The sequence below is a fragment of the Grammomys surdaster genome, unplaced genomic scaffold (genome assembly GCF_004785775.1).
Source record: "Grammomys surdaster isolate TR1022 unplaced genomic scaffold, NIH_TR_1.0 534, whole genome shotgun sequence".
NCBI lineage: Eukaryota > Metazoa > Chordata > Mammalia > Rodentia > Muridae > Grammomys > Grammomys surdaster.
This window is the reverse complement of record NW_021604953.1, coordinates 25,963-36,034: the sequence shown is the minus strand read 5'-3', so window position 1 is coordinate 36,034 and position 10,072 is coordinate 25,963.

Genomic DNA, 10,072 nt, shown 5'->3' with positions numbered 1-10,072 from the left:
GAGTGCCTACTTTATGCCATGCTCTCCATCATGAGGATTATAAAGTCTAACACCTTGAAAATATAAGTTTCAACAAATTCTTCCGTGATTTGTCTTAGTAATATGGTTTTATCATATCAATGTAAGATACTGTCTTAAAACTAAACTCTCCATGATAAGTTAGGTTCATCTATAAAAGGATAGTCTGGGTTTCAGTGTCTTCCATAAAACACAGAAAAAAATATTGGTAAAAGAGAAGGGCATTGATTTTTTTTTCTTTTCCTAATGACTTAACTGATGGAGATAGACATGCCATTATTCTGCTTCTACTCTTACCTGCATACATTCTATAGATTATCAAAATACAGTACACATTATAGATCATATCAAAATGGAACTATGAATGAGACTGGCATTTTCTGGGAGCAAGGGAAGTAAGATTATTGTTTTGTACTATAGACACATTTCTTGTTGTTTGTAGAAAATTGATTTATTATGGATTTTTAATGTCCATCCTTTAATAGAACGATGATAAAAATTTCTTATCTCTTTCCGGATTTCAGCTATATTGTCTAGCAGCTACATAGCTGATTAAACTTCATCTCTGAAAAACCTGACAGTCAGTTAGGCAAGTAGTAGAGCATAATATCTGTGCTCAGAATATATTTGCTCATACTAGAATTCAATCGCAGAATAATTGATACTGTAGCATAAATTTCTGGGTTATTGAGTATAAAAACAAAGAAGAAGGACATGGAAAAGGAAAGGGATAGTGATGGGAGTCATTGAAAGGTAAATGGTAACAAAAAGGTGTTGAGATCAAGACGACTCTAAGGATTCAAAGTCATCTCTGAATCACTGTTCACTTTTCCCCTTTGAAGTAAGTACACCGACAGTAAGTGAGATACACAGACATTTTGTTTAATATATATATTGTATGTGTGTGTGTATACATATATACCAAGATTTGCTTGATGATAAACTGTAAGTGAGACTTGCATTACTGTAAGAAAAGTGAGAAATAAAAATGTGGTACAGTTGAAATTTCTCTGCATCTTTGAGCCCTAGTTGGTCTCAACTTGTCCCCGGAAGCTTACTTGGCTCTGTCCCTTACAGGGAACTCACATTGTCTCTATTTTTCTTTTCTATTTTTTTTAAGCAAATAAGTTCATGTTTCCTTTTTCCAATTAATTATCAGGTGGTCTGTGTTCCATCCAGGAAACGTAGCACATTAGAGGATATCTTTCAGAATCCTTGACGTTTAAAATGTGTGGGATTAAAAAGACCTAATTAATTTAGTCAGGTTCAGATATTTCTTGAATATATTGAATCCTTTTTTGCATAATTAGCTTTCCTATGTGGTAGAAAGTTTCTCTCCCCTTAGAATCCCTGTTGTTTCATCAACTCCCCTTTAAATACCTAGCATCCATGTGAAGCTTCTTCAATCCAAGAGGAAAGGGTTTTTTTTTCCTTGTATTTATTTTATATATGAATGTATGTATATGCATATATATGTATATATGTATTTATTTGTGTGTATGTATGTATGCACGTATGTATTATGAGTGTGTATGTATAAGTATGTATTTATTCACTTTATATCTGGATCTCTGCCCTCACTTCCAATCACCCCTCACATAGTGTGAGACGCGCCCACCTCGCCAGCAAGGAAGACAGGGCACCGCACCAGGATCCTTCCGCAGCAAACCTTTATTCCAATGTAAAGAGGAAGACCCCAGGCCTGGAAAAGGCACTGTTTATATACCCTTAGAGGGGCGTGTTCATTTCTGATTGGCTGCTTACTCGTTGCTTCTGATTGGCTGCTTACTTGTTGCCTGCCAAAACGCCCTGGGATGGGCTATGACTTTGGTGTGCCTTTACCATAGCACATCAGCACAAGCAGCGGCTTCCTACATCTCCCCCTTTTTTGTTTTATTGCAGAGGGTGGTAGTTGAGATCCCTGGGAAGGTTTCGTAACTCCCATATTTGGGGGTCTCACGGCGGGTCTGAGTCTCTTTGGAGGGCGGTGCTCAAACTCTTACCCGTCACGGGGTCAGCCTCCTCACCCGGGGCTGCCCTGTCTTAGGTGGCCGAGGCTTATCCGTCCGCTCCGTTATTGACTTACCAGACCTTCTATCCGTGGAACGAACACCTTAGTGGGCAGGGACTGTGTATAGAAATGTTTGAGCCTTTACCGGGTGTCTTTATCAGAAGCCCCTGGGTACAGCGGCTGAGGAATCTGTCTACTGGCTATTTCTTTTTTGTTTTGTTAAACAGGCACTGGTCAATGTCCAGTGTCTTAGGCTAGTTGACATTTCTCCACAGCCAGCACCAAAGAATGGTGAGCTCTCTGTCTAGGCTATGAGGGTCGCACACCCACACCTGGCATTCTCAGAATGTGTGCCCCAGGTTGTGGCCACTCGTAATACCTGTTACTGGGTAGACTCACCACTCGTGGTGTATCTCTGGCATATGGGATCAACTTATTCCCGTCGTTGGGACCAATTGGCAGCTGGCCTGGAGACAAAAGGATGGAGCTGTCTATCTGGCTATTCTTGGCCTGTCTAGCGTGGTACCAGTCATGACTCAAACTCAAGCCCGATCAAGCAAATTCCATCTTGGGGGAATAAGCGATCAAGGACTAATAGTTTAAGACAGTCTCCCTTACCCTATCAGGTGCAATGGAAGCAAGTCCTCTGAGTGCAAGGGCTAAGGGGAACAGAAAGAGATGCAAACACCCATCCCTGTGCAATGGAGTCATCTCCTAGGGGTGCAAGGGCTATTTGTCTCAAAATTCAGGTACCACAGCTACACAGACAAGAATCAGCCAGGCCAAGACTCCTCACCGACCCAGTACAATGGGCAAATCCTTTGGGGTGTAACGCTGATGGCCTAACATTTAGCACCACCACTCGTGAGGGGGAGACTGCTTATATTTGAGGCAGTGATAACCACACTGCAGGGGAAGCCCCTAGTTCTATGGCTACAAGCGTCTGGGCAATAATAGCCTTGTCAAGATTTTGTTGAGCTCTGAGTTTGCAAACCAACCAAAGCATGAACACTAATCCGCAACATAGGGTGTACCAAACAGGCCTACTCCCACCCACTAAAAAAAAAAGAAAAGAAAAAGAAAGCTGAAGAGATCCAGGAGGAGAGTCCCTCAGTCAGGGACAGATCCACGAGCATCGAGTTGATGTCCACCACAGCCAATTTTCTGACCAATTTCCTGCAAGATATTGAAACAATTTCCTGGACAGATTAGCTACATTATGTCTGACAGGTATGGGTTTTGGAAAGGCAGATAATATGGTCCATCATTGTTCCCCTGATATACTAGGAACCTGTATCCCTTGGATCAGCACGAGGGCTGTCATCAGAGTTTGGAGGGTCTGTCTGGGTGTCACCTTCCAATATCGCGAGTCGCCACGTCAGCCGCTCTGGTAGCCAAAATGGGTTGTCTTCTTCCTGTGGGAACACACAAACCGCTCCCCTGGCTCTTAATAAAACAATATCTGGGCCCTTAAAACAATCTTCTAAATCTATAATAATTTTATATGTATTTACTTGAATGGCAGCTGGAGTAGGCAAGTCAGGCTGTAGTGTCTCATTAGTTTTATAAATCTTAAATTTGAACTTTGTTTCTAGATCAATTAAATAACCAACTCCTTTTAGCTGAGTGAAGTATCAGATAAAGCCAAGCTGAAGGCAATCTTGTCCTCTAATAATAGTTAAATAGCTCCAGTATCTATCAACCTTTTAAAACCCTTTTTCCTTTAATTATTAATTTAAGGTTAGGTCTCTTGTAATGTTTTTAATCTTGGCCTATATCCTGAGGCCTGGCCCAAGGATTATCCTTCTTGTACCAAGGACAAGTTTTAGTCAAGTAACCTTGGCCTCAGGATTATCTTTTTTGCACCAAGGACAAGTTTGTCAAGTAACCTTGGTCACCTGACTGTTGCTCAAGCCTCTGTTCCTGGACAGTCACTTTAAAAACTATCTAAATTTTTACATTTAAAACACCCCCCATCCCTATGGCTCTGTGCAAGCTATGGCCAGACCCTGATTGTATGAGGGTACAATTTCATCGCAAAGACGAATGTATCTAAGTCTGTCTTTGCTTGTATAGTCTGAGAGCTGTGTAGGCAGTTTAACTAAATTTTTAAATTTTCTTTGTAACATTAGAGTATAACCATTAATTTTGAGAAGCAAAAGCAAAACCAATTCAAACAATCTATTTTCTCTAAAATCAAGACCAAGTAAATTACCTTTATGTTACAAAGTTTTGTTGTCAATTCTTATACATGAGTGCATGAAGCAGCTTTTAATCTCATTGAAGAGATACTGTTTTAAAATCTTACTTTTTATACATCTGGTTCCTGAATGACTCCAACCCTGAGTTAGTTTTGTGCCAACTTTCTGTTACCAAAGTTGCAAATTTCCAATCACACCCAATAATTTAAGCCAATAGTCTATAACCAAGACATGTAGAACATTTTTATACTTTTAAAACCAATCAGAAACAACAATGAAGTGGCTACATATCTTATATACTTAGACCAACCAAAATTTGTTGTTTTTTCTAGCTGTAATTTCAAGAGAAAAGCACCTTGCCACAGAGATTTTTCTAAAACAAAACAACTCTTAGCTTCTTTATAAAACCCAAAAAGCTTCTGGTCTCTTTTAAAAGCAGCTTATGTCAACAATCAACTCCTGGAAAGGCTTTTTCAGCTCAGCTCAACTCTTAGCTACAGGTGTAGGGTAGCTTATCAGCCTCTGCTGTGTAAATTAAGACTGCTCAGAGAGAGGACACCTGTATTTCTAAAACCCTTTCTCTCTCTCTCATATTCAAGATGTAACTTTTCATTTTATTCATTGGAGATGTAGCAGGCAGCTATTTTAACACCTCAGTACCCTGGTTTTTTTTTGTTTTTTTTGTTTTTTTTTTTAGTTTTCCAATTCTTCCTAACCCTGCTCTTCCCACCTGAAACAGCTCTTTCCTCTTCAGAGGAAGTTAGCTCCTCCTCCGACTCAGAGACACCAAGCCCCGAGGCCTCTAGCTCCTTTACCGGATGAAGAGGTTTCTTTTCTGGGGCCTTTTCTCCTTTCCTACGTTCCTCTCCCAGGGACCTCTTTCCCTCATCTTTCGCTTCCTCGGACTGTGTGTCTTTCGAAGGGTCTGTTTTCCCAGGCATGCCTTCTTTTCCTTTTTCTTTCTGAGCTCCCTTTTTTTTCTGAGCTCCTAAGCACTTATGCTGCTCTGTTTCTGACATGTGGCCCTGTAATTCGTCTAGCACTCCCTGGCCCACTGCTACAGTGGAGCAGCTTTTCTCATCCTGCAAAACCAGAAGGAAGAGAACGAGCACCACCTGGGGAGGGAGACGAAATAGACCAAGGCCAAACATGTCTCTCAGAGCTTTACCTTGCCCTGCGGTTCTGAATCCTTCCCATAAACGGGGGTCTCCTCGGCGCTGGTGATGGTGAATTTTTCCCGGGTTTCGGCACCACTTGTGAGACGCGCCCACCTCGCAAGCAAGGAAGACACGGCACCACACCAGGATCCTTCCGCAGCAAACCTTTATTCCAATGTAAAGAGGAAGACCCCAGGCCTGGAAAAGGCACTGTTTATATACCCTTAGAGGGGCGTGTTCCTTTCTGATTGGCTGCTTACTCGTTGCTTCTGATTGGCTGCTTACTTGTTGCCTGCCAAAACACCCTGCGATGGGTTATGACTTTGGCGTGCCTTTACCATAGCACATCAGCACAAGCAGCAGCTTCCTACAACATAGTCCCTCCCTCCATCCCCCTCCCTTTTTTATTCTGATGATGGAGGATCTGGATATCCCCACAACCACACACATCAAGTCTCTTTAGAGCTAGGTGAATCTTCTCCCCATGAGGCCAGACAAGGCAGTACAGTAAGGGAATAGGGTCCACATCCAGGCAATAGTTTTAGAGATAGCCTTCTCTCCAGTTGTTGGGAGACCTGCATGAATAGTAGGCTGTACATATACTACATATATACATGGGACCTAGGTCCAACTTCTCTATGCTCTTGGGTTGGTGGTTCAGTCTCTGAGAGCCTCCAAGGGTCCAGATCAGTTGACTCTGTGGGTCTTTCTGTGGAGTTTCTATACCCTCCAGGGCCTTCAATCCTCCTGACTCTTCCATGATACTCTCCTAGCTCAGTCCAGTATGTGGTTATGGGTCTCTGCATTTGTTTTTGTCGGCTACTAGATGGAGCCTCTCAGAAGACAGTTAAGTTACATGCTTCTGTATGTAACCTTAACAGAGTATCATTGATACTGTCAGGGACTGGGGCTTGCTCATGAAATGGATTTCAAGGTCAGTCAATCATTTGTTGGCCATTTTCTGCTATATCTTTGTCCCTGTACATCTTTCAGACAATACAAATTTTGGGCTGATGATTTTGTGGGTGGGTTATTGTCCTTATTTCTTTCCTGGGAGTCCCTTCTAGCTATGGGAGATGCCCTATTCAGGTTCCACATTCCCAGTCTATGAGTCTCAGCTAAAGTCACCCCCATTGAGTCATGGAAGCCTCTCTCATCCCAAGTCACTGGCATGTCCTAGAGATAACCCCCTCCCCCAACTCCTGACAGCTGTAGATTTTCATTCATTCTCCCGGTTCTTTTTGGTCTTACTCCTGTCAATCCCTATAGCTAATCTTAACTACCCCCTCAAATTCCCTTACCTATCCACTATCTCATCCAGTTCCCTTCCTTGATCTCTCTTCTATGTCTATTTTATTCTCCCTCGTAAGTGAGATTCAAACATCCTCACTTGGGTTTTCCTTCTTTTTTGGCTTCTTTGGGTCTAGGGAGTACATTGTGGTCATAGGGAAGTGAAAATAAAAACAACTAAGATTCCATCTTACACTCATAAGAATATCTGATCAAAACATCAAAAACTCAAGTAGCAGCACACACTGGGGAGGATCTGAAGTTAGAGGAACACTCCTACATTGGTGGTATGGAAGGTAAGACAAATATGTACAAAATGTGTATAACCACTCTGGAAATCAGTCAGATAGTTTCTCAGAAAATTGGAAATAGTTGTACCTGCAGACCCAGCTATACTGCTACTGAGCATATACCCAAAAGAGGCTCTAAAATATCACAAAGGACATAAGCTCTATTATGTTTATAGCAGCTTTATTATAATAGCCAGAAACTGGAAACAATAGACATGTGCTTCGACTGAAGAATGGATACAAAATATATGCTTCATTTGAACAATGGAATGTTACTCAGCTATTAAAAACAAGGAAACCATAAATATTTTAGGCAAATAGATGGAACTCAGAAATATCGTCCTGAGTGAGGTAACCTAGGCCCAAAAGGAGAAACATTGTATGTACTCACTTATAAGTAGTTATTAGCCATAAAGTATGGAATACCCATGATACACTTCACAGACCCAAAGAAGCTAAACAAGATGGAAAGTTTAGTCTCAGAGAAAATGGTTGTAACAAAAGGGCTCATGCCCTAAATTTCATAATAGTAAACTCATCTCAGATGAATACATAAATAATGAAACCACAAACGAGAAGACAAAGATAAAACAAAGCCCAGTCTCAGGAAGGACAGAGAGGCTATTGAGAATCCAATAAGGAAGTGCTCTATCACAAAACCACAGATTTCCTGTCTCATGGCCAATCTCTCCTTCAGGAAATGATTTCACATATTATGAAATGTTGCTAGCCTACAAATTGTCACAAAAAGAACAAAATAAGTCATTAAAAGACCTAAAGCATTCTCTGAAATTGTCTAATTCAGAAAATAACTACAATCAGAGTATTTTTTACATTGAACACCAACAGGCCAAGGGGATAGATCAGTTCATAACCTGCTTCCCTATTATCATGTAGATATGAATTTAATCTCCAGAACTGAAGTGTAGACAGATGTCTGGTATACTGACAAGTCCATCAATCTTGGTGTGATAGCCACGGGAAGATCCAGGGTAACACCCTCCAGCCACTTTGCACTAATGTATGAGATTCGGGCCAATACAACAACTTTTAAAAAACAAAGTAAAAAAATTCTTAAAAATGAAAAGATGGAAAGATGGTTGAATTATAGACTGTGTACTTATGTCCACATGTGCACTGGTATGTTTGTGTGTGTGTACATGCACGCGCGCGCACACACACACACACAAGCACACATCACAGTATTTAAAAAACACATACAAAAAGATCTAGAAAAAGTTGGGATATCAAAATCAACGATCCCCTATTTTTTTATTCTTCTATCCCATATGCTTTTATATAAATATGAGAATAGCAGACTCAAATCATTGCACCAGGAAAAATCCAACAATAGCTAGAATAAATTTCCTATACCCCAACTACAAGGACCAGTATGCTATGAGATTTTTTGATGGATGTTTTCTAACAAAATGGTCAATGGGCCTACCAGTGGATGCATAAACTCTTAAAATGAGGTTCTACAGTTTTCCTGAAATATGGAAAATATTTACTGATAAAAGGATATGGATGCCATTGTTTTCCTTCCCTGATGACTTAAATACAGGAGAGAGAAGTAAAATTTCTTCTATGATTTCCTGCACATATCCTACAGTTTATAAAATTCACAGTATTAGTGATATTCAGGCATGACTGTTAACCATATTAATCTGCCTTTCCTGTAGATTAAAAGATTTGGGTCCCTGATTGTCTTGTTTAGTATTGTAGACATATTGTAGACATATGGTTCTTTGTAGAAATTTCAAATTCTTTACTGAGTTCTTCTTCCCCCTTAAGGAAAGGAATAAAAAAATTCTTGACTCATTTTGTACACACCAAAAGTAAATAATAACATTTTTTCATCGAAAAGGTAACAATTTGGTTGGCAAAGAGTTGTGATTACTATCTGTGTTTAGAATTTATCCCCTCCTCCCAAAGATTTAAATCACAGAGTGATGATTAAAGCAGTCTTGGTTTCTGTTAATAAGAAAACAGTTAAGACAGACAAGAAAAAAATGGAAAAGTTTGATCAAGGAAGTCACTGTAGGCAAATGGTAAAGGATTTGTGTTGAAATTCAGCCCGTCATAAAGGGTCAAGTTTATCTCTGTATGACTTCAAGGACTATGTGCTTTTCCCCTCTGAAATAACTACACTGTAGGTGAATAAGATATGTAGATATGTGTTTTACACAGTTTGAGGGTTATTTGCTTGAGGGTGAACTGTAAGTAGGGCTTGGATTACTATGAGACACAGTAAAATGGGAGAATTAAAATTGCTGAATCATTCTTGGACTTCTTGAGTTAAACTTTTAGATAATAACGAATTTATATTTGCCAAACCAACTAGTACTCTCACAGAATCCATAGGACAGCTAGAAATGCAATGGGAGTAGCTAAAACAGAATGTTCTATTGTTTTACTTGCTACCTTAATGGTCTATGCAGCACAGCTACATCTATTCTGAGATCACCATGGCAGAAGACAGAGTAAGAAATAGTCTCAGACAGAATGAAGGTAGTACATAGACAACTAAATAGAACTAAGTCTTTTACCCAAGATGATCAATTATATTTGAGTGCTCAAGCTTACTTAAATTTTGAGACCTCTTCTTTTCTTATTATACCTTCATATAATTTTTCTTAATTCTCCTAAAGATTCTCAACTTCAGTGGCTCATTGAAATTGTCTAGTCTACAATTATCCATAATATAATGTTTTTTCTATATTACTTATTTAGTTAGAAAATATCAAGAAAATAAGCTAAATAGAATTTAATGCATTAGTAGAAGAGACTCACCAAACTTGAACATCACAACTTCTGACCCTTAGAAGATAACTGAATAGTAGCCCAATGTAAAGATTACATTTCTTTCATTTGAGTATTTGAAAACATGGACATGAAAGGATCCTACTCTAGACAAACCTTTGATGGCTCAGCAGTTTTAAATGCATAGAGTCTACTGTTTACTGCACTTCTTGGTTTAATGGTCAAAATATCAAGTCTTCTAAACACCTCAAATAGACATGGCAAGGAATGTTTTGGCTGGTGTCAATAAGTACTTTGTAGCCTATTGTAAACAATGATTAGTATCAACAAATGTCATTACTC